A 24,141-nucleotide genomic window follows, 5' to 3' on the forward strand; every position below is an offset into this window, starting at 1 on the left:
AAGGAAACAAATGACGGGAAGGGGAAGAAAGGAGAAGGAGTGTACGTATTTGCAGCGCGAAATTAAATAGGTGCCATCATACCAGCACTAATGCACCATATCCCATCAGAACTTAGCAGTTAAGTGTGCTTGGGCGGGAGTAGTACTCGGATTGGTGACCTCCTGGGAAGTCCTCGTGTTGCACCCATTTTTTTTCGGATGGATCGTTCGACGTTACGCGCGAATGCAATTATATACCGCTGGTTCATTCGCAAAGGTGAGTCACGATGCCAGGGCATTTTACTTGATATTAGAACAAGAAGGAGAGATGCAGAGTGCACGCACAAGGAAACAAATGACGGGAGAGGGGATGGAGGGAGAAAGAGTGTATGTATTTGCAGCGCAGAATGAAACATGAGCGATCATACCAGCACCAATGCAACGGAGTCTATCAGAACTCCGCAAGTTAAGGGTGCTTGGGCGAGAGTAGCACTAAGATTAGTGACCTCATGCGAAGTCCTTATATTAAAACCTATTTTCTTAGGAAGTCCTCGTGTTGCACCCATTTTTTTGCAGATGATTCTTTCGACGTTACGCGCGACTTGAATTATGGTCCTCAGGTTTATTCGCCAATGTGAGTCACGACACCGTAGCATTTTACTTAATATTAGAACGAGCACGGGAGGTGCAGTGCGCACGCACAAGGAAACAAATGACGGGAGGGGGAAGAAAGGAGAAGGAATTTATGCATTTGCAGCGCGAAATTAAACGGGTGCGATCATACCACCACTAATGCACCGGATCCAATCAGAACTCCGCAGTTAAGTGTGCTTGGGCGAGAGTAGTACCCGGATGGGTGACCTCCTGGGAAGTCCTCGTGTCGCAACAATTTTTTTTCAGACGGGTCGATCGACGTTACGCGCGACTGGAACTAGGGTCCGCTGGTTTATTCGCAAATGTGAGTCAAGAAGCAGGGGCATTTTAATCGATATTAGAACGAGAATGAGAGGTAGTGTGTGAACGCACAAGGAAACAAATGACGGGAGGGGGAAGAAAGGAGAAGGAGTGTATGTTTTTGCAGCGCGAAATTAAACAGGAGCGATTATACCAGCACTAAAGCCCCGGATCCCATCAGAACTCCGCAGTTAAGTGTGCCTGGGCGAGAGTAGTACTCGAATGGGTTACCTCCTGCGAAGTCCTTATATTTCACCCATTTTCTTGGGAGGTCCTCGTGTTGCACCCATCTTTTTGCATATGATTCTTTCGACGTTACGCGCGACTTGATTTATGGTCCGCAGGTTTATTCGCAAATGTGAGTCACAGTGCAGTGGCATTTTACTTGATATTAGAACGAGTACGGGAGGTGCAATGCGCACGCACAAGGAAACAAATGACGGGAGGAGGAAGAAAAGAGAAGGAGTGTATGTATTTGAAGCACAAAATTAAACAAGTGGCATCATACCAGCACTAATGCACTGGATCCCATCAGAACTCTGCAGTTAAGTGTGCATGGTCGAGAGTAGTACTCGGATGGATGACCTCTTGGGAAGTCCTCGTATCGCAACAATTTTTTTTCAGATGGGTCGTTCGACGTTACGCGCGACTGGAACTATGGTCCGCTGGTTTATACGCAAATGTGAGTCAAGAATCAGGGGCATTTTAATCGATATTAGAACGAGAAGGAGAGGTGCAGTGTGAACGCACAAGGAAACAAATGATGGGAGGGGGGGAGGGAAGAAGGAGTGTATGTATTTTCAGCACGAAATTAAACAGGTGCGGTCACACCAGCACAAATGCACCAGATCCCATCAGAACTCCACAGTTAAGTGTGCTTTGGCGAAAGTAGTACAATGATGGGTTACCTCCTAGGAAGTTCTCGTGTTGCACCCATTTTCTTTTTTTCAGATGTGCCGTTCTACGTTACGCGCGACTTTAATTATGGTCCACAGATTCATTCGCAAATTTGAGTCACGGCGCCGTAGCATTTTACTTGATATTTAAACGAGAACGAGAGGTGCAGTGCAGTGCGGACCATCAGAACTCCGTAGGTAAGGGTGCTTCGGCGAGAGTAGTACTAGCATGGGTTACCTCCTGCGAAGTCCTTATATTTCACTCATTTTCTTGTGAAGTCCTCGTGTTGCACCCATTTTTTTGCAGATGATTCTTTCGACGTTATGCGCGACTTGAATTATGGTCCTCAGGTTTATTCGCAAATGTGAGTCACGGCACCGTAGTATTTTACTTGATATTAGAACGAGCACGGGAGGTGCAGTGCGCACGCACAAAGAAACAAATGACGGGAGGGGGAAGAAAGGAGAAGGAGTTTATCTATTTGCAGCGCGAAATTAAACGAGTGCGATCATACCAACACTATTGTACTGGATTCCATCAGAACACCGCAGTTAAGTGTGCTTGGGCGAGAGTAGTACTCGGATGGGTGACCTCCTGGGAAGTCCTTGTGTCGCACCAATTTTTTTTCAGACGGGTCATTCGACATTACGCGCGACTGGAACTATGGTCCGCTGGTTTATTCGCAAATGTGGGTCAAGAATCAGGGGTATTTTAATCGATATTAGAACGAGAAGGAGAGGTGCAGTGTGAACGCACAAGGAAACAAATGATGGGAGGGGGGGAGGGAAGAAGGAGTGTATGTATTTTCAGCATGAAATGAAACAGGTGCGATCATACCAGTACTAATGCAACGGATTCTATCAGAACTCCGTAGGTAAGGGTGCTTGGGCGAGAGTAGTACTAGCATGGGTTACCTCCTGCGAAGTCCTTATATTTCACCCATTTTCTTGTGAAGTCCTCGTGTTGCACCCATTTTTTTGCAAATGATTCTTTCGACGTTACACGCGACTTGAATTATGGTCCTCAGGTTTATTCGCAAATGTGAGTCATGGCGCCGTGGCATTTTACTTGATATTAGAACGAGAACAGGAGATGAAGTGCGCACGCACAAGGAAACAAATGACGGGAGGGGGAAGAAAGGGGAATGAGTTTATGTATTTGCGGCGCGAAATTAAACAGGTGTGATCATACCAGCACTAATGCACCGGATCCCATCAGAACTCCGCAATTATGTGTGCTTGGGCGAGATTAGTACTCGGATGGGTGACCTCCTGGGAAGTACTCGTGTCGCACCAATTTTTTTTCAGACGGGTCGTTCGACGTTACGCACATCTGGAACTAGGGTCCGCTGGTTTATACGCAAATGTGATTCAAGAAGCAGGGGCATTTTAATCGATATTAGAACGAGAATGAGAGGTGTAGTGTGAACGCACAAGGAAACAAATGACGGGAGGGGGAAGAAAGGAGAAGGAATGTTTGTATTTGCAGCGTGAAATTAAACAGGTGCGATCATACCAGCACTAAAGCTCCGGATCCCATCAGAACTCCGCAGTTAAGTGTGCTTGGGCGGGAGTAGTACTCGAATGGGTGACCACTTGGGAAGCCCTCGTGTTGCACCAATTTTTTTTCGGATGGGTTGTTCGACGTTACGCGCGAATGGAATTATAAACCGCTGGTTCATTTGCAAAGGTGAGTCACGGTGCCGGGGCATATTACTTGATATTAGAACGAGAAAGAGAGATGCAGAGTTCACGCACAAGGAAACAAATGATGGGAGGGGGGATGGGAGGAGAAAGAGTGTATGTATTTGTAGTGCAGAATGAAACATGAGGGATCATACCAGCACTAATGCAACGGATTCTATCAGAACTCCGCAGTTAAGGGTGCTTGGGCGAAAAAAGTACTCGGATGGGTGACCTCCTGCGAAGTCCTTATATTTCACCCATTTTCTTGGGAGGTCCTCGTGTTGCACCCATCTTTTTGCAGATGATTCTTACGACGTTACGCGCGACTTGATTTATGGTCTGTAGGTTTTTTTGCAAATGTGAGACACGACACCGTGGCATTTTACTTGATATTAGAACGAGTACGGGAGGTGCAGTGCGCACGCACAAGGAAACAAATGACGGGAGGAGGAAGAAATGAGAAGGAGTGTATGTATTTAAAGCGCAAAATTAAACAAGTGGCATCATACCAGCACTAATGCACTGGATCCCATCAGAACTCTGCAGTTAAGTGTGCTTGGGCGAGAGTAGTACTCGGATGGGTGACCTATTGGGAATTCCTCTTATCGCAACCATTTTTACTTGATATTTGAACGAGAACGAGAGGTGCAGTGCGCACGCACAAGAAAACAAATGACGGGAGGGGGGATGGAGGGAGAAAAAGTGTATGTATTTGCAGCGCAGAATGAAACATGAGCAATCATACCAGCACCAATGCAACGGATTCTATCAGAACTCCGCAAGTTAAGGGTGCTTGGGCGAGAGTAGCACTAGGATGGGTGACCTCCTGCGAAGTCCTTATATTTCACAAATTTTCTTAGGAAGTCCTGGTGTTGCACCCATTTTTTTGCAGATGATTCTTTCGACGATACGCGCGATTTGAATTTTGGTCCTCAGGTTTATTCGCAAATGTGAGTCACGGCACCGTAGCATTTTACTTTATATTAGAAGGAGCACGGGAGGTGCAGTGCGCACGCACAAGGAAACAAATGACGGGAGGGGGAAGAAAGGGGAATGAGTTTATGTATTTGCAGCGCAAAATTAAACAGGTGCGATCATACCAGCACAAATGCACCGGATCCCATCAGAACTCCGTAGTTAAGTGTGCTTTGGTGAAAGTAGTACAATGATGGGTTACCTCGTGGGAAGTTCTCGTGTTGCACCCATTTTCTTTTTTTCAGATGTGTCATTCGACGTTACGCGCGACTTTAATTATGGTCCGCATATTTATTCGCAAATGTGAGTCACGGCGCCATGGCATTGTACTTGATATTTGAACGAGAACGAGAGGTGCAGTGCGCACGCACTTGGAAACAAATGACGGGAGGGGGAAGAAAGGAGAAGGAATTTATGTATTTGCAGCACGAAATTAAACAAGTTCGATCATACTAGCACTAATGCACCGGATCCCATCAGAACTCCGCAGTTAAGTGTGCTTGGGCGAGAGTAGTACTCGGATGGGTTACCTCCTGGGAAGTCCTCGTGTCGCACTAATTTTTTTTTTTCAGACGGGTCGTTAGACGTTACGCGCGACTGGAACTAGGGTCCACTGGTTTATACGCAAATGTGAGTCAAGAAGCAGGGGCATTTTAATCGATATTAGAACGAGAAGGAGAGATGCAGAGTGCACGCACAAGGAAACAAATGACGGGAGGGGGGATGGAGGGAGAAAAAGTGTATGTATTTGCAGCGCAGAATGAAACATGAGCAATCATACAAGCACCAATGCAACGGATTTTATCAGAACTCCGCAAGTTAAGGGTGCTTGGGCGAGAGTAGCACTAGAATGGGTGACCTCCTGCGAAGTCCTTATATTTCACCCATTTTCTTAGGAAGTCCTCGTGTTGCACCCATTTTTTTGCAGATGATTCTTTCGACGATACGCGCGACTTGAATTATGGTCCTCAGGTTTATTCGCAAATGTGAGTTACGGCACCATAGCATTTTACTTGATATTAGAACGAGCACGGGAGGTGCAGTGCGCACGCACAAGGAAATAAATGACGGGAGGGGGAAGAAAGGGGAAGGAGTTTATGTATTTGCAGCGCAGAATTAAACGGGTGGGATTATACCAGCACTAATGCACCGGATCCCATCAGAACTTCGCAGTTAAATGTGTTTGGGTGAGAGTAGTACTCGGATGGATGACCTCCTAAGAAGTCCTCGTGTCGCACCAATTGTTTTCAGACGGGTCGTTCGACATTACGCGCGACTGGAACTATGGTCCGCTGGTTTATACGCAAATGTGAGTCAAGAATCAGGGGCATTTTAATCGATATTAAAACGAGAATGAGAGATGCAGTGTGAACGCACAAGGAAACAAATGATGGGAGGGGGGGAGGGAAGAAGGAGTGTATGTATTTTCAGCACGAAATTAAACAGGTGTGGTCACACTAGCACAAATGCACCGGATCCCATCAGAACTCCGCAGTTAAGTGTGCTTTGGCGAAAGTAGTACATTGATGGGTTACCTCCTGGGAAGTTCTCCTGTTGCACCCATTTTTTTTTTTCAGATGTGCCGTTCGACGTTACGCGCGAATAAACCTGCGGACCAAAAATCAAGTCGCGCGTAACGTCGAAAGAATCATCTGCAAAAAGATGGGTGCAACACGAGGACCTCCCAAGAAAATGGGTGCAACACGAGGACTTCCAAAGTGGTCACCCATCCGAGTACTACTCTCGCCCAAGCACCCTTAACTGCGGAGTTCTGATTGAATCTGTTGCATTAGTGCTGGTATGATCCCTCATGTTTCATTCTGCACTGCAAATACATACACTCTTTCTCCTTCCATCCCTTCTCCCGTCATTTGTTTCCTTGTGCGTGCACTCTGCATCTCTCTTTCTCGTTCTAATATCAAGTAATATGCCCCTGCACCGTGACTCACCTTTGCAAATGAACCAGCGGTTTATAATTCCATTCGCGCGTAACGTCAGAAAACCCATCCGAAAAAAAATAGGTGCAACACGAGGGCTTCCCAAGTGGTCACCCATCCGAGTACTACTCTCGCCCAAGCAAACTTAACTGCGGAGTTCTGATGGGATCCGGGGCTTTAGTGGTGGTAAGATCTCACCTGTTTAAATTCGCACTGCAAATACATACACTCCTTCTTCTTTCTTCCCCCTTCCGTCATTTGTTTCCTTGTGCGTTCACACTTCACCTCTCATTCTCGTTCTAATATCGATTAAAATGCCCCTGCTTATTGACTCACATTTGCGTACAAACCAGCGGACCCTAGTTCCAGACGAGCGTAACGTCAAACGACCCGTCTGAAAAAAAATTGGTGCGACACGAGGACTTCCCAGGAGGTCACCCATCCGAGTACTAATCTCGCCCAAGCACACTTAACAACGGAGTTCTGATGGGATTCGGTGCAATAGTGCTGGTATGATCGCACCTGTTTAATTTTGCGCTACAAATACATAAACTCATTCCCCTTTCTTCCCCCTCCCATCATTTGTTTCCTTGTGCGTGCGCACTGCACCTCCCATTCTCATTCTAATATCAAGTAAAATGCTACAGCGCCGTGACTCACATTTGCGAACAAACCTGAGGACCATAATACAAGTCGCGCGTAACGTCAAAAGAATCATCTGCAAAAAAATGGGTGTAACACGAGGACTTCACAAGAAAATGAGTGAAATATAAGGACTTCGCATGAGGTAACCCATGCTAGTACTACTCTCGCCCAAGCACCTTTACCTACGGAGTTCTGATAGAATCCGTTGCATTAGTGCTGGTATGATCGCACCTGTTTCATTTCGTGCTGAAAATACATACACTCCTTCTCCTTCCCGGCGTCACAAACGAGGTCTTCTCCTCATCCTCCTTTACCATCCGGATCTGATGATACCCAGGGAGGGCGTCCATGAAGCTCAACAACTCGTGCCTAGAAGTGGAGTCGACGAGTTGGTCAATCGGGCAGTTCAAGTAGTCTCTGAGAAGAAGAACGGGCCATCATCATTGTTTTGGCATTCCTGTGGAACGAAATTGGATTAGAGAGGCTGCAGCTGGTTCCGGCCAAGGCCGGATGCCGAGAAAGGACTTCTTCAAAAAGAGAAAGACATGAGTGTTTCAATTCCCGGATCTGTAGATCCCTATTCTCGAACTCGAGTATATTGTTATACTCTATCTGAGAGGGAGCTTGATCAAGGGCGGTTTTGACTTCTCTCCAATATTCTCCCCTTGCTTTGCCCAATAGAAAGCAGGTATTTTCATTTTCGAGTCTTTAAATCCTATTTTTGATTGATGATTCAAGACTAAAATTGTGCACAATTTGAGTTGTTTGGTGCGAGTGCGAGGGTCCTGCTTCATCGCGCGCCACCCCGGGTATCGAAGAATTCACCGACGTGCCCTCCATTTCTGTTGATGTCGGCTCAAGGGCCCTCCAGATGTCATCTTGCGGTACGCTCACTATTGAGCTTGAGCTTGGTGAGCCAGAAGGGTCCGGAAGAGAAAGTGGCAGCCCTCCCCCCGAAACCCTACTAAAAAAAAGAACTCCAGACAAAACGTAAGAAAATCAAATATCTACGTTAGAAACTAAGTGGATTCGAAAAGAATAACGACGAAACATTAATATCAAGCCTAAGATCAGTATAGCTAAAAGCACGAGATTCTTAGTGGTGGTCATTATAGCGCTTCCTTCTGATCCGCCCAAAAAAACCTGCTACGTCTGCCCACTACAGAGCAGGCGCAAAAGACACTTTCGCATACTACGAGTACTAGAAAAGCGGCGCATTCGTTTTTCTTTTCTCGAGTTGGACCATAAATCAGACAATAGCAAGAGCCAGAAAGGAGAATGAGTGAGTAGGTATTCACGAGGTTACTCATAAATTAGAAGAGAGAGGGTTGGTGTGGCACGTAAGGCTCCCTTTTCTCCCATCCCAGGGCAGACTCCCATGATTCCTTTCCCAGTATTCCCTCCTCATCCGAGTGTCTTTCAGAGCCTCCATCCCGCCACAGAAGATGCTTTTTGACCAATAGCTACATAAACACATATTACATTTTGCCCTTGTTGATTGAGAATTGTATCTGTGGCTACTGCAGTTTTACCGGTCTGTCTGTCCCCAATAATTAATTCTCGCTGCCCACGCCGAAATCAGACTTGCGTACTCTGAGACCGTTTTGGGGACCTGCTTGCCCTTCTTCCCTCTCGGAAAAGAACTCCGTAAAACAATTAATGCCAACGGGAGGGGGGATGGAAGAAGAAAGAGTGTATGTATTTGAAGTGCAGAATGAAACATGAGGGATCATACCGGCACTAATGCAACGGATTCTATCAGAACTCCGCAGTTGAGGGTGCTTGGGCAAGAAAAGTACTCGGATGGGTGACCTCCTGCGAAGTCCTTATATTTCACCCATTTTCTTGGGACGTCCTCATGTTGCACCCATCTTTTTACAGATGATTCTTTCGACGTTACGTGCGACTTTATTTATGGTCCGCAGGTTTATTCGCAAATGTGAGTCACAGCGCCGTGGCATTTTACTTGATATTAGAACGAGTACGAGAGGTGCAGTGTGCACGCACAAGGAAACAAATGACGGGAGGAGGAAGAAAAGAGAAGGAGTGTATGTATTTGAAGCGCAAAATTAAACAAGTGGCATCATACCAACACTACTGCACTAGATCCCATCAGAACTCTGCAGTTAAGTGTGCTTGGGCGAGAGTAGTACTCGGATGGGTGACCTCTTGGGAAGTCCTTATATTTCACCCATTTTCTTTGGAGGTCCTCGTGTTGCACCCATCTTTTTGCAGATGATTCTTTCGACGTTACACGCGACTTGATTTATGGTCCGCAGGTTCATTCGCAAATGTGAGTCACGGCGCCGTGGCATTTTACTTGATATTAGAACGAGTACGGGAGGTGCAGTGCGCACGCACAAGGAAACAAATGACGGGAGGTGGAAGAAAAGAAAAGGAGTGTATGTATTTGAAGCGCAAAATTAAACAAGTGGCATCATACCAGCACTTATGCACTGGATCCCATCAGAACTCTGCAGTTAAGGGTGTTTGGGCGAGAGTACTACTCGGATGGGTGACCTCTTGGGAAGTCCTCGTATTGCAACAATTTTTTTTCAGATGGGTCGTTCGACGTTACGCGCGACTGGAACTATGGTCCGCTGGTTTATACGCAAATGTGAGACAAGAATCAGGGGCATTTTAATCGATATTAGAACGAGAAGGAGATGTGCAGGGTGAACGCACAAGGAAACAAATGACGGGATGGGGAAGAAATGAGAAAGAGTTTATGTATTTGCAGCGCGGAATTAAACAGGTACGGTCACACCAGCACAAATGCACCGGATCCCATCAGAACTCCGCAGTTAAGTGTGCTTTGGCGAAAGTAGTACAATGATGGGTTACCTCCTGGGAAGTTCTCGTGTTGCACCCATTTTCTTTTTTTCAGATGTGCCGTTCAACATTAAGCGCGACTTTAATTATGATCCGCAGATTTATTCGCAAATGTGAGTCACGACGCCGTGGCATTTTACTTGATATTTGAACGAGAACGAGAGGTTCAGTGCGCACACACAAGGAAACAAATGACGGGAGGGGGAAGAAAGGAGAAGGAGTTTATGTATTTGCAGCGCGAAATTAAACAGGTGCGATCATACCAGCACTACTGCACTGGATCCCATCAGAACTCTGCAGTTAAGTGTGGTTGGGCGAGAGTAGTACTCGGATGGCTGACCACTTGGGAAGTCCTCGTATTGCAACAATTTTTTTTCGGATGGGTCGTTTGACGTTACGTGCGACTGGAACTATGGTCCGCTGGTTTATACGCAAATGTGAGTCAAGAAGCAGGGGCATATTAATCGATATTAGAACGAGAAAAAGAGGTGCAGTGTGAACGCACAAGGAAACAAATAATGGAAGTGGGGAGGGAAGGAGAAGGAGTGTATGTATTTTCAGCACGAAATTAAACAGGTGCTATCACACCAGCACAAATATACCGGATCCCATCAGAACTCCGCAGTTAAGTGTGCTTTGGCGAAAGTAGTACAAGGATGGGTTACCTCCTGGGAAGTTCTCGTGTTGCACCCTTTTTTTTTTCAGATGTGCCATTCAACGTTACGCGTGACTTTAATTATAGTCCGCAGATTTATTCGAAAATGTGAGTCACTGCGCCGTGGCATTTTACTTGATATTTATAGGAGAACGAGAGGTGCAGTGCGCACGCACAAGGAAACAAATGATGGGAAGGGGAAGAAAGAAGAAGGAGTGTATGTATTTGCAGCGCGAAATTAAATAGGTGCCATCATACCAGCACTAATGCACCGTATCCCATCAGAACTTAGCAGTTAAGTGTGCTTGGGCGGGAGTAGTACTCGGATTGGAGACCTCCTGGGAAGTCCTTGTGTTGCACCCATTTTTTTTCGGATGGATCGTTCGACGTTACGCGCGAATGCAATTATAAACCGCTGGTTCATTCGCAAAGGTGAGTCACGATGCCAGGGCATTTTACTTGATATTAGAACAAGAAGGAGAGATGCAGAGTGCACGCACAAGGAAACAAATGACGGGAGAGGGGATGGAGGGAGAAAGAGTGTATGTATTTGCAGCGCAGAATGAAACATGAGCGATCATACCAGCACCAATGCAACGGAGTCTATCAGAACTCTGCAAGTTAAGGGTGCTTGGGCGAGAGTAGCACTAGGATGGGTGACCTCATGCGAAGTCCTTATATTAAAACCTATTTTCTCAGGAAGTCCTCGTGTTGCACCCATTTTGTTGTAGATGATTCTTTCGACGTTACGCACGACTTGAATTATGGTCCTCAGGTTTATTCGCCAATATGAGTCACGGCACCTTAGCATTTTACTTGATATTAGAACGAGCACGGGAGGTGCAGTGCGCACGCACAAGGAAACAAATGACGGGAGGGGGAAGAAAGGAGAAGGAGTTTATGTATTTGCAGCGCGAAATTAAACTGGTGCGATCATACCAGCACTAATGCACCGGATCCCATCAGAACTCCGCAGATAAGTGTGCTTGGGCGAGAGTAGTACTCGGATGGGTGACCTCCTGGGAAGTTCTCGTGTTGCACCCATTTTCTTTTTTTCAGATGTGCCGTTCGACGTTACGCGCGACTTTAATTATGGTCCGCAGATTTATTTGCAAATGTGAGTCACGGCGCCGTGACATTTTACTTGATATTTGAACGAGAACGAGAGGTGCAGTGCGCACGCACAAGGAAACAAATGACGGGAGGGGGAAGAAAGGAGAAGGAGTTTATGTATTTGCAGCGCGAAATTAAACTGGTGCGATCATACCAGCACTAATGCACCGGATCCCATCAGAACTCCGCAGATAAGTGTGCTTGGGCGAGAGTAGTACTCGGATGGGTGACCTCCTGGGAAGTCCCCGTGTCGCACTAATTTTTTTTTTCAGACGAGTCGTTCGACGTTACGCGCGACTGGAACTAGGGTCCACTGGTTTATACGCAAATGTGAGTCAAGAAGCAGGGGCATTTTAATCGATATTAGAACGAGAAGGAGAGATGCAGAGTGCACACACAAGGAAACAAATGACGGGAGGAGGGATGGAGGGAAAAAAAGTGTATGTATTTACAGCGCAGAATGAAACATGAGCAATCATACTAGCACCAATGCAATAGATTCTATCAGAACTCCGCAAGTTAAGGGTGTTTGGGCGAGAGTAGCACTAGGATGGGTGACCTCCTGCGAAGTCCTTATATTTCACCCATTTTCTCAGGAAGTCCTCATGTTGCACCCATTTTTTTGCAGATGATTCTTTCGACGATACGCGCGACTTTAATTATGGTCCTTAAGTTTATTCGCAAATGTGAGTCACGGCACCGTAGCATTTTACTTGATATTAGAACGAGCACGGGAGGTGCAGTGCGCACGCACAAGGAAATAAATGATGGGAGGGGGAAGAAAGAAGAAGGAGTTTATGTATTTGCAGCGCGGAATTAAACGGGTGCGATCATACCAGCATTAATGCATCGGATTCCATGAGAACTCCGCAGTTAAGTGTGCTTGGGCGAGAATAGTACTCGGATGGGTAACCTCTTGGGAAGTCCTCGTGTCGCACATATTTTTTTTCAGACGGGTCGTTCGACGTTACGCGCGACTGGAACTATGGTCCGCTGGTTTATACGCAAATGTGAGTCAAGAAGCAGGGGCATTTTAATCGATATTAGAACGAGAAGGAGAGATGAAGAGTGCACGCACAAGGAAACAAATGATGGGAGGGGGGATGGAGGGAGAAAAAGTGTATGTATTTGAAGCGCAAAATTAAATAAATGGCATCATACCAGCACTAATGCACTGGATTCCATCAGAACTCTACAGTTAAGTGTGCTTGGGCGAGAGTAGTACTCGGATGGGTGACCTCCTGGGAAGTCCTCATGTCACACCAATTTTTTTTTCAGACGGGTCGTTCGACGTTACGCGCGACTGGAACGAGGGTCCGCTGGTTTATATGCAAATGTGAGTCAAGAAGCAGGGGCATTTTAATCGATATTTGAACGAGAAGCAGAGGTGCAGTGTGAACGCACAAAGAAACAATTGATGGGAGGGGGAGGGTAGGAGAAGGAGTGTATGTATTTTCAGCACGAAATGAAACAGGTGCGATCATACCAGCACTAATGCAACGGATTCTATTAGAACTCCGTAGGTAAGGGTGTTTGGGCGAGAGTAGTTCTAGCATGGGTTACCTTCTGCGAAGTCCTTATATTTCACCCATTTTCTTAGGAAGTCCTCGTGTTGCACCCATTTTTTTGCAGATGATTCTATCGACGTTACGCGCGACTTTAATTATGGTCCTCAAGTTTATTCACAAATGTGAGTCACGGCACCGTAGCATTTTACTTGATATTAGAACGAGCACGGGAGGTGCAGTGCCCATGCACAAGGAAACAAATGACGGGAGGGGGAAGAAAGGAGAATGAGTTTATGTATTTGCAGCGCAGAATTAAATGGGTGCGATCATACCAGCACTAATGCACCGGATCCTATCAGAACTCCACAGTTAAGTGTGCTTATGCGAGATTAGTACTCGGATGGGTGACCTCCTGGGAAGTCCTCGTGTCGCACTAATTTTTTTTCAGACGGGTCGTTCGACATTACGCGCGACTGGAACTAGGGTCCGCTGGTTTATACGCAAATGTGAGTCAAGAAGCAGGGGCATTTTAATCGATATTAGAACGAGAAAGAGAGATGCAGAGTGCACGCACAAGGAAACAAATGACGGGAGGGGGAAGAAAGGAGAAGGAGTGTATGTATTTGCAGCGCAAATAAAAAGTTATGCGATCATACCAGCACTAAAGCCCCGGATCCCATCAGAACTCCGCAGTTAAGTGTGCTTGGGCGAGAGTAGTACTCGGATGGGTGACCACCTGGGAAGCCCTCGTGTTGCACTTATTTTTTTCGGATGGGTTGTTCGACGTTACGAGCGAATGGAATTATGAACCGCTGGTTCATTTGCAAAGGTTAGTCGCACAAGGAAACAAATGACGGGAGGGGGGATGGGAAGAGAAAGAGTGTATGTATTTGCAGTGCAGAATGAAACATGATGGATCATACCAGCACCTATGGAACTGATTCTATCAGAACTCCGCAGTTAAGGGTGCTTGGGCGAGAAAAGTACTCGGATGGGTGACCTCCTGCGAAGTCCTTATATTTCACCCATCTTTTTGCAGATGATTCTTTCGACGTTACGCGCGACTTGATTTACGGTCCGCAGGTTTATTCGCAAATGTGAGTCACGGCGTCGTGGCATTTTACTTGATATTAGAAAGAGTACGGGAGGTGTAGTGCGCACGCACAAGGAAACAAATGACGGGAGGAGGAAGAAAAGAGAAGGAGTGTATGTATTTGAAGCGCAAAATTAAACAAGTGGCATCATACCAGCACTAATGCAATGGATCCCATTAGAACTCTGCAATTAAGTGTGCTTGGGCGAGAGTAGTACTCGGATTGTTGACCTTTTGGGAAGTCCTCGTATCGCAACAATTTTTTTTCAGATGGGTCGTTCGATGTTACGCGCGACTGGAACTATGGTCCGCTGGTTTATACGCAAATGTGAGTCAAGAATCAGGGGCATTTTAATCGATATTAGAACGAGAAGGAGAGGTGCAGTGTGAACGCACAAGGAAACAAATGATGGGAGGTGGGGAGGGAAGATGGAGTTTATTTATTTTCAGCACGAAATTAAACAGGTGCGGTCACACCAGCACAAATGCACCGGATTCCATCAGAACTCCGCAGTTAAGTGTGCTTTGGCGAAAGTAGTACAATGATGGGTTACCTCCTGAGAAGTTCTCGTGTTGCACCCATTTTCTTTTTTTTAGATGTGCCGTTCGACGTTACGCGCGACTTTAATTATGGTCCGCAGATTTATTCGCAAATGTGAGTCACGACGCCGTGGCATTTTACTTGATATTTGAACGAGAACGAGAGGTGCAGTGCGCACGCACAAGGAAACAAATGACGGGAGGGGGAAGAAAGGAGAAGGAGTTTATGTATTTGCAGCGCGAAATTAAACAGGTGCGATCATACCAGCACTAATGCACCGAATCACATCAGAACTCCGCAGTTAAGTGTGCTTGGGCGAGAGTAGTACTCGGATGGGTTACCTCCTGGGAAGTCCTCGTGTCGCACTAATTTTTTTTCAGACGGGTCGTTCGACGTTACGCACGACTGGGTCCACTGGTTTATACGCAAATGTGAGTCAAGAAGCAGGGGCATTTTAATCGATATTAGAACGAGAAGGAGAGATGCAGAGTGCACGCACAAGGAAACAAATGACGGGAGGGGGTATGGAGGGAGAAAAAGTGTATGTAATTGCAGCGCAGAATGAAACATGAGCAATCATACCAGCACCAATGCAACGGATTCTATCAGAACTCCGCAAGTTAAGGGTGCTTGGGCGAGAGTAGCACTAGGATGGGTGACCTCCTTCGAAGTCCTTATATTTCACCCATTTTCTTAGGAAGTCCTCGTGTTGCACCCATTTTTTTGCAGATGATTCTTTCGACGATAAGCGCGACTTGAATTATGGTCCTCATGTTTATTCGCAAATGTGAGTCACGGCACCGTAGCATTTTACTTGATATTAGAACAAGCACGGTAGGTGCAGTGCGCACGCACAAGGAAACAAATGACGGGAGGGGGAAGAAAGGAAAAGGAGTTTATGTATTTGCAGCGCGAAATTAAACAGGTGCGATCATACCCGCACTAATGCATCGGATCCTATCAGAACTCCGCAGTTAAGTGTGCTTGTACGAGAGTAGTACTCGAATGGGTGACCTCCTGGGAAGTCCTCGTATCGCACAAATTTTTTTCAGACGGGTCATTCGACTCTATGCGCGACTAGAACTAGGGTCCGCTGGTTTATACGCAAATGTGAGTCAAGAAGCAGGGGCATTTTAATCGATATTAGAACGAGAAAGAGAGGGGCAGTGTGAACGCACAAGGAAACAATTGATGGGAGGGGGAGGGAAGGAGAAGGAGTGTATGTATTTTCAGCATGAAATGAAACAAGTGCAATCATACCAGCACTAATGCAACGGATTCTATCAGAACTCTGCAGTTAAGTTTGCTTGGGCGAGAGTAGTACTCCGATGGGTGACCTCTTGGGAGGTCCTTGTGTCGCATCAATTTTTTTTCAGACGGGTCGTTCGACGTTACGCGCGACTGGAACTATGGTCCACTAGTTTATACGCAAATGTGAATCAAGAAGCAGGGGCATTTTAATCGATATTAGAACGAGAAGGAGAGGTGCAGTGTGAATGCACAAGGAAACAATTGATGGGAGGGGGAGGGAAGGAGAAGGAGTGTATGTATTTTCAGTACGAAATGAAACAGGTGCGATCATACCAGCACCAATGCATCGGATTCTATCAAAACTCCGTAGGTAATGGTGCTTGGGCGAGAGTAGTACTAGCATGGGTTACCTCCTTCGAAGTCCTTATATTTCACCCATTTTTTTGCAGATGATTCTTTCGACATTACGCACGAATTGAATTATGGTCCTCAGGTTTATTCGTAAATGTGAGTTATGGCGCCGTGGCATTTTACTTGATATTTGAACGAGAACATGAGGTGCATTGCGCACGTACAAGGAAATAAATGACGGGAGGGGGAAGAAAGGAGAAGGAGTTTATGTATTTGCAGCGCGAAATTAAACAGGTGCGATCATACCAGCACTAATGCACCGCATCCCATTAGAACTCCGCATTTAAGTGTGCTTGGGCGAGATTTGTACTCGGGTGGGTGACCTCCTGGGAAGTCCTCGTGTCGCACTAATTTTTTTTTTCAGATGGGTTGTTCGATGTTACGCGCGACTGGAACTAGGGTCCACTGGTCTATACGCAAATGTGAGTCAAGAAGCAAGGGCATTTTAATCGATATTAGAACGAGAAGGAGAGATGCAGAGTGCACGCACAAGGAAACAAATGACGGGAGGGGGGATGGAGGGAGAAAAAGTGTATGTATTTGCAGCGCAGAATGAAACATGAGCAATCATACCAGCTCCAATGCAACGGATTCTATCAGAACTCCGCAAGTTAAGGGTGCTTGGGCGAGAGTAGCACTAGGATGGGTGACCTCCTGCGAAGTCCTTATATTTCACCCATTTTCTTAGGAAGTCCTCGTGTTGCACCTATTTTTTTGCAGATGATTCTTTCAACGATACGCGCGAGTTGAATTATGGTCCTCAGGTTTATTTACAAATGTGAGTCACGGCACCGTAGCATTTTACTTGATATTAGAACGAGCACGGGAGGTGCAGTGTGCACGCACAAGGAAACAAATGACGGGAGGGGGAAGAAAGAAGAAGGAGTTTATGTATTTGCAGCGCGAAATTAAATGGTTACGATCATACCAGCACTAATGCACCGGATCCCATCAGAACTCTGCAGTTAAGTGTGCTTGGGCGAGAGTAGTACTCGGATGGGTGACCACCAGGGAAGTCCTCGTGTCGCACTAATTTTTTTTCAGATGGGTCGTTCGACGTTACGCGCGACTGGAACTGAGGTCCGCTGGTTTATACGCAAATGTGAGTCAAGAAGCAGTGGCATTTTAATCGATATTAGAACGAGAAGGAGAGGTGCAGTGTGAACGCACAAGGAAACAATTGATGGGAGGGGGAGGGAAGGAGAAGGAGTGTATGTATTTTCAGCACGAAATGAAACAAGTGCGATCATACCAGCACTAATGCAACGGATTCTATCAGAACTCCGTAGGTAAGGGTGCTTGGGCAAGAGTAGTACTAGCATGGGTTACCTCCTGCGAAGTCCTTATATTTCACCCATTTTCTTGTGAAGTCCTCGTGTTGCACCCATTTTTTTGAATTATAGTCCTCAGGTTTATTTGCAAATTTGAGTCACGGCACCATAGTATTTTACTTGATATTAGAACGAGCACGGGAGGTGCAGTGTGCACGCACAAGGAAACAAATGACGGGAGGGAGAAGAAAGGAGAAGGAGTTTATGTATTTGCAGCGCAAAATTAAATGGGTGCGATCATACCAGCACTAATGCACCGGATCCCATCAGAACTCCGCAGTTAAGTGTGCTTGGGCGAGAGTAGTACTCTGATGGGTGACCTCCTGGGAAGTCCTTGTGTTGCACCAATTTTTTTTCAGATTGGTCGTTCGACGTTATGCGCGACTGGAACTATGGTCCGCTGGTTTATACACAAATGTGAGTCAAGAATCAGGGGTATTTTAATCGATATTAGAACGAGAAGGAGAGGTGCAGTGTGAACGCACAAGGAAACAAATGATGGGAGGGGGGGAGGGAAGAAGGAGTGTATGTATTTTCAGCACGAAATGAAACAGGTGCGATCATACCAGCACTAATACATCGGATTCTATCAGAACTCCGTAGGTAAGGGTGCTTGGGCGAGGGTAGTACTAGCATGGGTTACCTCCTGCGAAGTCCTTATATTTCACCCATTATTTGTGAAGTCCTCGTGCTGCACCCATCTTTTTGTAGATGATTCTTTCGACGTTACGCACAACTTGATTTATGGTCCGCAAGTTTATTCGCAAATGTGAGTCACAGCGCCGTGGCATTTTACTTGATATTAGAACGAGTACGGGAGGTGCAGTGTGCACGCAGAAGGAAACAAATGACGGGATGAGGAAGAAAAGAGAAGGAGTGTATGTATTTGCAGCACGAAACTAAACAGTTGCGATCATACTAGCACTAATGCACTGGATCCCATCAGAATTCTGCAGTTAAGCGTGCTTGGGAGAGAATAGTTCTCGGATGGGTGACCTCTTGGGAAGTACTCGTATCGCAACAATTTTTTTTAGATGGGTCGTTAGAAGTTGCGCGCGACTGGAACTATGGTCCGCTTGTTTATACGCAAATGTGAGTCAAGAATCAGGGGCATTTTAATCGATATTAGAACGAGAAGGAGAGGTGCAGTGTGAACGCACAAGGAAACAAATGATGGGAGGGGGGGAGGGAAGAAGGAGTGTATGTATTTTCAGCACGAAATTAAACAGGTGCGGTCACAGCAGCACAAATGCACCGGATCCCATCAGAACTCCGCAGTTAAGTGTGCTTTGGCGAAAGTAGTACAATGATGGGTTACCTCCTGGGAAGTTCTCGTGTTGCACCCATTTTCTTTTTTTCAGATGTGCCGTTCGACGTTACGCGCGACTTTAATTATGGTCTGCAGATTTATTTGCAAATGTGAGTCACGGCGCTGTAGCATTTTACTTGATATTAGAACGAGCACGGGAGGTGCAGTGCGCACGCACAAGGAAACAAATGACGGGAGGCAGAAAAAAGGAGGAGTTTATGTATTTGCAGCGCGGAATTAAACGGGTGGGATCATACCAGCACTAATGCACCTGATCCCATCAGAACTCCGCAGTTAAGTGTGCTTGGGCGAGAGTAGTACTCGGATGGATGACCTCCTGGGAAGTCCTCGTGTCGCACCAATTTTTTTTCAGACGGGTCGTTCGACGTTACGCGCAACTGGAACTTGGGTCCACTGGTTTATACTCAAATGTGAATCAAAAGGCAGGGACATTTTAATCGATATTTGAATGAGAATGAGAGGTGCAGTGTGAACGCACCAGGAAACAATTGATGGGAGGCGGAGGGAAGGAGAATGAGTGTATGTATCTTCAGCACGAAATGAAACAGGTGCAATCATACCAGCACTAATGCAACGGATTCTATCAGAACTCCGTAGGTAAGGGTGCTTGGGCGAGAGTAGTACTAGCATGGGTTACCTCCTGCGAAGTCCTTATATTTCACCAATTTTCTTATGAAGTCCTCGTGTCGCACCAATTTTTTTTCAGACGGGTCGTTCGACGTTACGCGCGTCTGGAACTAGGGTCCGCTGGTTTATACGCAAATGTGAGTCAAGAAGCAGGGGCATTTTAATCGATATTAGAACGTGAATGAGAGGTGAAGTGTGAACGCACAAGGAAACAAATGACGGGAGGGGGAAGAAAGGAGAAGGAGTGTATGTATTTGCAGCGCGAAACTAAACAGGTGCGATCATACCAGCACTAAAGCCCCAGGTCCCATCAGAACTCCGCAGTTAAGTGTGCTTGGCGATATTAGTAATCGGATGGTTGACCTCCTGGGAAGTCCTCGTGTCGCACCAATTTTTTTTCAGACGGGTCGTTCGACGTTACGCTCGTCTGGAATTAGGGTCCGCTTGTTTATACGCAAATGTGAGTCAAGAAGCAGGAGCATTTCAATCGATATTAGAACGAGAATGAGAGGTGAAGTGTGAACGCACAAGGAAACAAATGACGGGAGGGGGAAGAAAAGGGAAGGAGTGTATGTATTTGTAGCGCAAAATTAAACAGGTGTTATCATACCAGCACTAAAGCTACGGATCCCATCAGAACTCTGCAGTTAAGTGTGCTTGGACGAGAGTAGTACTCGGATGGGTGACCACCTGGGAAGCCCTCGTGTTGCTCCTATTTTTTTTCGGATGGGTTGTTCGACGTTACGCGTGAATGGAATTATAAACTGCTGGTTCATTTGCAAAGGTGAGTCACGGTGCTGGGGCATATTACTTGATATTAGAACGAGAAAGAGAGATGCAGAGTGCACGCACAAGGAAACAAATAACGGGAGGGGGGATGGAGGGAGAAAGAGTTTATGTATTTGCAGCGCAAAATTAAACGGATGCGATTATACCAGCACTAATGCACCGGATCCAATCAGAACTCCGCAGTTAATTGTGCTTGGGCGAGAGTAGTACTCGGATGGGTGACCTCCTGGGAAGTCCTCGTGTCGCATTAATTTTTTTTTTCAGACGGGTCGTTCGACGTTAAGCGCGACTTTAACGAGGGTCCACTGGTTTATACGCAAATGTGAGTAGAGAAGTTGGGGCATTTTAATCGATATTAGAACGAGAAGGGGAGATGCAGAGTGCACGCACAAGGAAACAAATGACGGGAGGGGGGATTGAGGGAGAAAAAGTATATGTATTTGCAGCGCAGAATGAAACATGAGCAATCATACCAGCACCAATGCAACGGATTCTATCAGAACTCCGCAAGTTAAGGGTGCTTGGGGGAGAGTAGCACTAGGATGGGTGACCTCCTGCGAAGTCCTTATATTTCACCCATTTTCTTCGGAAGTCCTCGTGTTGCACCCATTTTTTTGCAGATTATTCTTTCGACGATACGCGCGACTTGAATTATGGTCCTCAAGTTTATTCGCAAATGTGAGTCACGGCACCGTAGCATTTTACTTGATATTAGAACGACCACGGGAGGTGCAGTGCGCACGCACAAGGAAACAAATGACGGGAAGGGGAAGAAAGGAGAAGGAGTTTATGTATTTGCAGCGCAAAATTAAACCGGTGCGATCATACCAGCACTAATGCACCGGATCCCATCAGAACTCCGTAGTTAAGTGTGCTTGTGCGAGAGTAGTACTCGAATGGGTGACCTCCTGGCAAGTCCTCGTATCGCTCTAATTTTTTTCAGACGGGTCGTTCGACGCTACGCGCGACTGGAACTAGGGTCCGCTGGTTTATACGCAAATGTGAGTCAAGAAGCAGGGGCATTTTAATCGATATTAGAACGAGAAGGAGAGGTGCAGTGTGAACGCACAAGGAAACAATTCATGAGAGGGGGAGGGAAGGAGAAGGAGTGTATGTATTTTCAGCACGAAATGAAACAGGTGCGATCATACCAGCACTGATGCAACGGATTCTATCAGAACTTCGTAGGTAAGGGTGCTTGGGCGAGAGTAGTACTAGCATGGGTTACCTCCTGCGAATTCCTTATATTTCACTCATTTTCTTGTGAAGTCCTCGTGTTGCACCCATTTTTTTGCAGATGATTCTTTCGACGATACGCGCGACTTGAATTATGGTCCTCAGGTTTATTCGCAAATGTAAGTCACGGCGCTGTAGCATTTTACTTGATATTAGAACGAGAACGGGAGGTGCAGTGCGCACGCACAAGGAAAAAAATTACGGGAGGGGGAAGAAAGGAGAATGAGTTTATGTATTTGCAGCGCAAAATTAAAGAGGTGCGATCATACCAGCACTAATGCACCGGATCCCATCAGAACTCCGCAGTGAAGTCTGCTTGGGCGAGATTAGTACTCGGATGGGTGATCTCCTGGGAAGTCCTCGTGTCGCACCAATTTTTTTTCAGACGGGTCGTTCGTCGTTACGCGCGTCTGGAACTAGGGTCCGCTGTTTATACGCAAATGTGAGTCAAGAAGCAGGGGCATTTTAATCGATATTAGAACGAGAATGAGAGGTGAATTGTGAACGTAGAAGGAAACAAATGACGGGAGGGGGAAGAAATGAGAAGGAGTGTATGTATTTGCAGCACGAAATTAAACAGGTGCGATCAAACCAGCACTAAAGGTCCGGATCCCATCAGAACTCCGCAGTTAAGTGTGCTTGGACGAGAGTAGTACTCGGATGGGTCACCACCTGAGAAGCCCTCGTGTTGCACCTATTTTTTTTTCGGATGGGTTATTCGACGTTACGCGCGAATGGAATTATAAACCGCTGGTTCATTTGCAAAGGTGAGTCACGGTGCCGGGGCATATTACTTGATATTAGAACGAGAAAGAGAGATGCAGAGTGCACGCACAAGGAAACAATGACGGGAGGGGGGATGGGAGGAGAAAGAGTGTATGTATTTGCAGTGCAGAATGAAACATGAGGGATCATATCAGCACTAATGAAACGGATTCTATCATAACTCCGCAAGTTAAGGGTGCTTGGGCGAGAGTAGCACTAGGATGGGTGACTTCCTGCGAAGTCCTTATATTTCACCCATTTTCTTAGGAAGTCCTCGTGTTGTACCTATTTTTTTGCAGATGATTCTTTCGACGATACGCGCGACTTGATTTATGGTCCGCAGGTTTATTTGCAAATGTGAGTCATGGCGTCGTGGCATTTTACTTGATATTAGAACGAGCACAGGAGGTGCAGTGCGCACGTACGAGGAAAAAAATGACGGGAGGGGGAAGAAAGGAGAAGGAGTTTATGTATTTGCAGTGCGGAATTAAACGGGTGCGATCATACCAGCACTAATGCACTGGATTCCATCAGAACTCTGCAGTTAAGTGTGCTTGGGCGAGAGTAGTACTCGAATGGGTGACCACCTGGGAAGTCCTCGTGTCGCACCAATTTTTTTTCAGACGGGTCGTTCGACGTTACGCGCGACTGGAACTATGGTCCGCTGGTTTATACGCAAATGTGAGTTAAGAATCAGGGGCATTTTAATCGATATTAGAACGAGAAGGAGAGGGGCAGTGTGAATGCACAAGGAAACAAATGATGGGAGGGGGGGAGGGAAGAAAGAGTGTATGTATTTTCAGCACGAAATTAAACAGGTGCGGTCACACCAGCACAATTGCACCGGATCCCATCGGAACTCCGCTGTTAAGTGTGCTTTGGCGAAAGTAGTACAATGATGGGTTACCTCCTGGGAAGTTCTCGTGTTGCACCCATTTTGTTTTTTTCAGATGTGCCGTTCGACGTTACGCGTGACTTTAATTATGGTCCGTAAATTTATTCGCAAATGTGAGTCACGGCGCCGTGGCATTTTACTTGATATTTGAACGAGAACGAGAGGTGCAGTGTGCACGCACAAGGAAACAAATGACGGGAGGGGGAAGAAAGGAGAAGGAGTTTATGTATTTGCAGCGCGGAATTAAACGGGTGCGATCATACCAGCACCAATGCACCAGATCCCATCAGAACTCCGCAGTCAAGTGTGCTTGGGCGAGAGTAGTACTCGGATGGGTGACTTCCTAGGAAGTCCTCGTGTCGCACAAATTTTTTTCCAGACGGGTCGTTCGACGTTACACGCGACTGGAACTAGGGTCCGCTGGTTTATACGCAAATGTAAGTCAAGAAGCAGGGGCATTTTAATCGATATTAGAATGAGAAGGAGAGATGCAAAGTGCACACACAAGGAAACAAATGATGGGAGGGGGGATGGAGGGAGAAAAAGTGTATGTATTTGCAACGCAGAATGAACCATGAGAAATCATACCAGCACCAATGCAACGGATTCTATCAGAACTCCTCAAGTTAAGGGTGCTTGGGCGAGAGTAGCACTAGGATGGGTGACCTCCTGCGAAGTCCTTATATTTCACC

The 24,141-nt window shown here is 46.4% G+C and overlaps 4 non-coding genes and 42 pseudogenes across 4 annotated transcripts; 44 read left to right on the forward strand and 2 right to left on the reverse strand.

Moving 5' to 3' along the window:
- Positions 1 to 68: 68 nt before the first annotated feature.
- LOC148265320 (5S ribosomal RNA) lies at positions 69 to 187 on the forward strand (annotated as a pseudogene).
- Positions 188 to 749: 562 nt separating this feature from the next.
- LOC148265321 (5S ribosomal RNA) lies at positions 750 to 868 on the forward strand (annotated as a pseudogene).
- A 205-nt stretch (positions 869 to 1,073) lies between these two features.
- On the forward strand, positions 1,074 to 1,192 carry LOC148265322 (5S ribosomal RNA; annotated as a pseudogene).
- A 236-nt stretch (positions 1,193 to 1,428) lies between these two features.
- Positions 1,429 to 1,546, forward strand: LOC148265323 (5S ribosomal RNA; annotated as a pseudogene).
- Positions 1,547 to 1,750: 204 nt separating this feature from the next.
- LOC148265324 (5S ribosomal RNA) lies at positions 1,751 to 1,869 on the forward strand (annotated as a pseudogene).
- Positions 1,870 to 2,330: 461 nt separating this feature from the next.
- LOC148265325 (5S ribosomal RNA) lies at positions 2,331 to 2,449 on the forward strand (annotated as a pseudogene).
- Positions 2,450 to 3,007: 558 nt separating this feature from the next.
- Positions 3,008 to 3,126, forward strand: LOC148265326 (5S ribosomal RNA; annotated as a pseudogene).
- A 205-nt stretch (positions 3,127 to 3,331) lies between these two features.
- On the forward strand, positions 3,332 to 3,450 carry LOC148265327 (5S ribosomal RNA). The gene has a single exon (XR_015819542.1). It is a non-coding gene; the product is annotated as a 5S ribosomal RNA (ribosomal RNA).
- A 561-nt stretch (positions 3,451 to 4,011) lies between these two features.
- LOC148265328 (5S ribosomal RNA) lies at positions 4,012 to 4,129 on the forward strand (annotated as a pseudogene).
- Positions 4,130 to 4,601: 472 nt separating this feature from the next.
- On the forward strand, positions 4,602 to 4,720 carry LOC148265329 (5S ribosomal RNA; annotated as a pseudogene).
- Positions 4,721 to 4,929: 209 nt separating this feature from the next.
- On the forward strand, positions 4,930 to 5,048 carry LOC148265330 (5S ribosomal RNA; annotated as a pseudogene).
- Positions 5,049 to 5,612: 564 nt separating this feature from the next.
- On the forward strand, positions 5,613 to 5,731 carry LOC148265331 (5S ribosomal RNA; annotated as a pseudogene).
- A 203-nt stretch (positions 5,732 to 5,934) lies between these two features.
- On the forward strand, positions 5,935 to 6,053 carry LOC148265332 (5S ribosomal RNA; annotated as a pseudogene).
- Positions 6,054 to 6,508: 455 nt separating this feature from the next.
- Positions 6,509 to 6,627, reverse strand: LOC148265333 (5S ribosomal RNA; annotated as a pseudogene).
- A 205-nt stretch (positions 6,628 to 6,832) lies between these two features.
- LOC148265334 (5S ribosomal RNA) lies at positions 6,833 to 6,951 on the reverse strand (annotated as a pseudogene).
- A 2,196-nt stretch (positions 6,952 to 9,147) lies between these two features.
- LOC148265335 (5S ribosomal RNA) lies at positions 9,148 to 9,266 on the forward strand (annotated as a pseudogene).
- Positions 9,267 to 9,502: 236 nt separating this feature from the next.
- On the forward strand, positions 9,503 to 9,620 carry LOC148265336 (5S ribosomal RNA; annotated as a pseudogene).
- A 205-nt stretch (positions 9,621 to 9,825) lies between these two features.
- On the forward strand, positions 9,826 to 9,944 carry LOC148265337 (5S ribosomal RNA; annotated as a pseudogene).
- Positions 9,945 to 10,153: 209 nt separating this feature from the next.
- Positions 10,154 to 10,272, forward strand: LOC148265338 (5S ribosomal RNA; annotated as a pseudogene).
- Positions 10,273 to 10,478: 206 nt separating this feature from the next.
- Positions 10,479 to 10,597, forward strand: LOC148265339 (5S ribosomal RNA; annotated as a pseudogene).
- A 206-nt stretch (positions 10,598 to 10,803) lies between these two features.
- On the forward strand, positions 10,804 to 10,922 carry LOC148265340 (5S ribosomal RNA; annotated as a pseudogene).
- Positions 10,923 to 11,484: 562 nt separating this feature from the next.
- Positions 11,485 to 11,603, forward strand: LOC148265341 (5S ribosomal RNA). Its single transcript, XR_015820946.1, has one exon. It is a non-coding gene; the product is annotated as a 5S ribosomal RNA (ribosomal RNA).
- A 209-nt stretch (positions 11,604 to 11,812) lies between these two features.
- On the forward strand, positions 11,813 to 11,931 carry LOC148265342 (5S ribosomal RNA). Its single transcript, XR_015820799.1, has one exon. It is a non-coding gene; the product is annotated as a 5S ribosomal RNA (ribosomal RNA).
- Positions 11,932 to 12,494: 563 nt separating this feature from the next.
- On the forward strand, positions 12,495 to 12,613 carry LOC148265343 (5S ribosomal RNA; annotated as a pseudogene).
- Positions 12,614 to 12,819: 206 nt separating this feature from the next.
- Positions 12,820 to 12,941, forward strand: LOC148265344 (5S ribosomal RNA; annotated as a pseudogene).
- A 557-nt stretch (positions 12,942 to 13,498) lies between these two features.
- LOC148265345 (5S ribosomal RNA) lies at positions 13,499 to 13,617 on the forward strand (annotated as a pseudogene).
- A 205-nt stretch (positions 13,618 to 13,822) lies between these two features.
- Positions 13,823 to 13,941, forward strand: LOC148265346 (5S ribosomal RNA; annotated as a pseudogene).
- A 795-nt stretch (positions 13,942 to 14,736) lies between these two features.
- On the forward strand, positions 14,737 to 14,855 carry LOC148265347 (5S ribosomal RNA; annotated as a pseudogene).
- A 209-nt stretch (positions 14,856 to 15,064) lies between these two features.
- Positions 15,065 to 15,183, forward strand: LOC148265348 (5S ribosomal RNA; annotated as a pseudogene).
- A 554-nt stretch (positions 15,184 to 15,737) lies between these two features.
- LOC148265349 (5S ribosomal RNA) lies at positions 15,738 to 15,856 on the forward strand (annotated as a pseudogene).
- An 852-nt stretch (positions 15,857 to 16,708) lies between these two features.
- On the forward strand, positions 16,709 to 16,827 carry LOC148265350 (5S ribosomal RNA; annotated as a pseudogene).
- A 563-nt stretch (positions 16,828 to 17,390) lies between these two features.
- Positions 17,391 to 17,509, forward strand: LOC148265351 (5S ribosomal RNA; annotated as a pseudogene).
- A 527-nt stretch (positions 17,510 to 18,036) lies between these two features.
- Positions 18,037 to 18,155, forward strand: LOC148265352 (5S ribosomal RNA). Its single transcript, XR_015821126.1, has one exon. It is a non-coding gene; the product is annotated as a 5S ribosomal RNA (ribosomal RNA).
- Positions 18,156 to 18,359: 204 nt separating this feature from the next.
- LOC148265353 (5S ribosomal RNA) lies at positions 18,360 to 18,478 on the forward strand (annotated as a pseudogene).
- Positions 18,479 to 18,712: 234 nt separating this feature from the next.
- Positions 18,713 to 18,831, forward strand: LOC148265354 (5S ribosomal RNA; annotated as a pseudogene).
- A 203-nt stretch (positions 18,832 to 19,034) lies between these two features.
- On the forward strand, positions 19,035 to 19,153 carry LOC148265355 (5S ribosomal RNA; annotated as a pseudogene).
- Positions 19,154 to 19,359: 206 nt separating this feature from the next.
- Positions 19,360 to 19,478, forward strand: LOC148265356 (5S ribosomal RNA; annotated as a pseudogene).
- A 559-nt stretch (positions 19,479 to 20,037) lies between these two features.
- Positions 20,038 to 20,155, forward strand: LOC148265357 (5S ribosomal RNA; annotated as a pseudogene).
- A 205-nt stretch (positions 20,156 to 20,360) lies between these two features.
- On the forward strand, positions 20,361 to 20,479 carry LOC148265358 (5S ribosomal RNA; annotated as a pseudogene).
- Positions 20,480 to 20,685: 206 nt separating this feature from the next.
- LOC148265359 (5S ribosomal RNA) lies at positions 20,686 to 20,804 on the forward strand (annotated as a pseudogene).
- Positions 20,805 to 21,367: 563 nt separating this feature from the next.
- Positions 21,368 to 21,486, forward strand: LOC148265360 (5S ribosomal RNA; annotated as a pseudogene).
- A 558-nt stretch (positions 21,487 to 22,044) lies between these two features.
- Positions 22,045 to 22,163, forward strand: LOC148265361 (5S ribosomal RNA; annotated as a pseudogene).
- A 204-nt stretch (positions 22,164 to 22,367) lies between these two features.
- On the forward strand, positions 22,368 to 22,486 carry LOC148265362 (5S ribosomal RNA; annotated as a pseudogene).
- Positions 22,487 to 23,047: 561 nt separating this feature from the next.
- On the forward strand, positions 23,048 to 23,166 carry LOC148265363 (5S ribosomal RNA; annotated as a pseudogene).
- A 204-nt stretch (positions 23,167 to 23,370) lies between these two features.
- LOC148265364 (5S ribosomal RNA) lies at positions 23,371 to 23,489 on the forward strand (annotated as a pseudogene).
- Positions 23,490 to 23,698: 209 nt separating this feature from the next.
- On the forward strand, positions 23,699 to 23,817 carry LOC148265365 (5S ribosomal RNA; annotated as a pseudogene).
- The last annotated feature ends 324 nt before the right edge of the window (positions 23,818 to 24,141 follow it).

The sequence above is a fragment of the Carica papaya genome, chromosome 5, assembly GCF_054855325.1.
Source record: "Carica papaya isolate Zhongbai chromosome 5, ASM5485532v1, whole genome shotgun sequence".
Taxonomy (NCBI): domain Eukaryota; kingdom Viridiplantae; phylum Streptophyta; class Magnoliopsida; order Brassicales; family Caricaceae; genus Carica; species Carica papaya.